Source organism: Choloepus didactylus, chromosome 12 (genome assembly GCF_015220235.1).
Source record: "Choloepus didactylus isolate mChoDid1 chromosome 12, mChoDid1.pri, whole genome shotgun sequence".
NCBI lineage: Eukaryota > Metazoa > Chordata > Mammalia > Pilosa > Megalonychidae > Choloepus > Choloepus didactylus.
Window position 1 is genome coordinate 80,457,311 of NC_051318.1, and position 3,863 is coordinate 80,461,173.

The following is a 3,863-nucleotide window of genomic DNA, read 5'->3' on the forward strand; positions in this document are numbered from 1 at the left end:
TGGGAAAGCCATAAGGACCACACTTCCCTTTGTCTAGTTTATGGATGGATGAGTAGAAAAATGGGGGAAAGAAACAAACAAACAAAGACACTCAGTGTTCTTTTTTACTTTAATTGCTCTTTTTCACTTTAATTATTATTATTGTTATTTTTATGTGTGTGGTAGTGAAGGTGTCAGGGATTGATTTTGGTGAATGCACAACTTTGTAATGGTACTGTGAACAATCGAATGTATGATTTGTTTAGTATGACTGCATGGTATGTGAATATATCTCAATAAAATGAATATTAAAAAAATGTGCTGTTGAATTTTCCAGTTCTCTCTGTTATTATTCATTTTGGGCTTCATTCCATTGTGATCAAGCAGATCCACTTAGGGTGGTGTCTCCAAGCCCTCACCTATCCCCCAACCCTAGCCTCTCCAAAAGGCAGAGATGGGCAGAATGGATAAAAAAAAAAAAAGCATGAGCCAACTATATGCTGTTAATAAGAGACTCATTCACCTTAAATGCAGAGACACAAGTTAGGTTGAAAGAAAAAGAGGAAAAAAAATACCATGCAAATAGTAAGCAAAATAGAGCTGGGGTAGCTATAGTAATATCAGTTAAAATAGACTGTCTATCAAAAATAGTTTTGTGTTCATTTGTACAGGTCATTGTTTCCTATTTTATTTGTCTTGTAATCTTTTGTTATACACTGCACATTTTAATATTATGTGTTACTGCTAGGATTTATTCCCTGTACTGTCTGTTTCTTAAGTTTATATTCAGCTAGTGATAGGACAGAGATTTCCTTGAGTGCCAGAGCTAACAAAAACAATCAATGTAAAAAACACATTTCACAATCTTGGCAAATTTGCTCTGCATTGGCTGGTGCTTTCCTTCAGAGTTTAGCCCTGCTATCAAGGAGAGCAGGCTGAGGCAAATTGAAATTTAGGTTCTTCTCTCTTATGAGAGACTGCATGTTGTCCATGCTTGTGCCCTCTGATCATTGATGGCCTTAAAAATGCCCCCATTCATGGGAATCCGAATATCCCCTCTACTCCCTGTGAAATAAACTTTTCCTCTCCTCTAGGAGCTCTATTGTATATCTTCAAACTGGTAATCTTTTGACCCAGGTTGCTTTACTCTAAGTGTTTCTTACACTGTTTTAGCTATCTGCAAGCTGCTTCTGCCAGCGGGGTAAGTTCTGAGATGCTGAGCCAGAGATGAATTTCTTGGTTCAGTCTTTCTTGCTGCCACTTGATAGATTGGCACCAACATATGGGCACTCTAGTGCCTAGGTGTTACTCTCCTTCCTCTGGAACAGGGCCGGAAACCCACAATGGGAGCACAGCTTGGATCCACCCTGTGCAGGGAGGGGGTGGAGGAAGGGCCCACAAGGTTGCCACAAACTTCTCCTACTGCTTTTAAAGCTGTATTTCCTTGATTTGACATCTGCCCCATTATTGCAACCCTTTAACTGTTTTCCAGAGTTTTGAGGAAGATGGCTCTGCTAGTGTTTGCTAGTTGTTCAAAGATTCTGTGGGGGAAATGATACCCTGGAGTGTCTTAGGTTACCATCCTGGTCAACCATAAGTGCCGGAGTGATTTTTAAATTGTGGCTCTAGTCAAATGCTATCCTGTTTAAAAGACTTTGCATTTATGGCTCTTTTGTTCTTGGGATATAAGGCAGTCTTCATAGGCAATAACATCCTTTAGTGCTCGTGGAACCCTCCCTTATCCTGCCAATTAGTTATGTGCCTCCAGAGGCCAGGGCCCCAGAGCTGGCACTCAACAATATTTCATGAATTAACTTGAGTGATACCGTCAAGTTGAGAGCTGTGAATGGGATTAGGTGGTGAATGAATTTTAAATTACATATTCTCAGAGTATTAGTTTCTAGCTTTTTTTTTTTTTTGAGACTCTTATTAAAACCATGAACTAACTGGATCCCAAATAAAAAATCCTTGCATTAAAATAGTATGTAATGGATATTTATGTCTGACACTCATACCCATCCATCCTCTGTAAATGTGACAATCCTGCCTCAGTGGCTTGCCATGGGGATTTAGTGAATCAACAGTTGTAGAGCAATTAGTCCAGTGTCTGGTATGTAGGAGATGCTCACTAAATGTTGATTTCTATCTTTTACTCATTAGTTAATCTTACAGGACTTCTAAAGGTTTTCTTTGGTCTCAAGAGCGTCCACAGCAGTGAGAAGAAAGAATTAAGTTTTCACCATTTTATTTAACTGCCAGATATAGTTTCTCCTTGGAAATCTTTTTTATATTCTTAGACAAATCAGAAGAGCAATGAATAGCCACTGTTAAAAACAATAACCCGCTAGGCACTGTGCTGCTTTGTCTTGGCAGAATGATTGCCTGTGCCGGTAGTTCTCCCATAAAGCCATCCTCCTGCTGTGATTTGGTTTTGGGAAAGGCTAACAATCCTTCATCTGTGATGGGCGGTAAAGAAGGAAGACAAAATAATGGTACAAACATCAACTTACTAAGAGAACTGTCCAAATCAACACCCTTCAATTTAACTAGAGCTGACCCTCATGTCACTGGCATTGGTGTCAGTACATAAAATTGGTGTCAGTTTATTATTTATTGACTATAGTAGCTTTTAAATTGTGCATAGGAATCACCTGGGGAGCTTGTGGAATATCTAAATCTTTGAGAACTTCTAATTCAGGAATTACAGGGTAGGACCTAGGAATCTGATATTGGTGGCTTTCAGATCACTTTACCATTTTCCATATACAGTTGAGGAAATTGAAGGTCAGATATGAAATGATTTTTCCAGAGGTCACATGGATAGAAATATAACAGGGCTTGGATTCCAGCTTAGGTTTTTTGATGCCAATCCATGGTTGTTTCCTCTAAACTTCTGTTGCCTCCAGTGACTTAGGGATGTAGGTCTCAAAAATTAATATGCATATAAATCACCTGGAAAACTTGTTAAACTATAGATTCTGATGCAGTGGGTCTGAGGAGGGTCTAAAGATTGTACCCCTCTAATAGCCTCTAATAGGCTTCTGTGTGTTGCTGATGCTGCTGGCCCATGGACACTGAGTGGTCTGGACCTAGGACATTGCTGGGTTTGGATTGAGCAGTTAGGGAAATGAGAGATTCCATAGAGCTAAAATAATTTTTTTTTATTATAACCCCTACTGTGAATAACACAGGACAGAACACATGGAAGACCACTAGATAAATAAGAATAAAATTTAGACAAGGCCAATGGGAATCAGGAAGCCTAAAATCAGGTGGTAGCCCAAGCAACTCGTACATTGCCTTTTTTCCCTCTCTTTGGTATAATTTTCATGGTAATTATTTGTTGCCCTGAGAAGCTGTTGAGTGAGTTTGATGAAGCAGATGCTTATTCCTAGAGATCTGGGCAACAGTAGCAGGAAAAGGAGAAAATACATGGTGGGATAGACTGAAAAATGTCCCCCCCCAGAAGAAAAAGTGTGTCTTTGCAAATATGATTATGTTAAGGATTTTGAGATGGGGAGATTATCTTGGATTATCTGGGTGGACCCTAATTGTAATGACATGTATCCTTTTAAGAGGGAGGCAGAAGGAGATTCCACACACACAAGAGGAGGCAGTGTGACCACGGAGGCAGAGATTGGGATTAGGTGGCTGCAAAAGCCAAGCAGTGGTGACAGCCCTCGGCAAGAGGCAATGAATGGATCCTCCCCTAGAGCATCTGGAGGGAGTGTGGGCTTGCTGACACCTTAGTTTCTTTTCACTGAAACTGTTTTCAGGCTCTGGCCTCCGGAACTGTGAGAATAAATTTGTGCTGTTCTAAGCCATCAACTTTGTGATAATTTGTTAGAATAGTTCAAGGAAATTAATATGCAAGGGAAGAAATA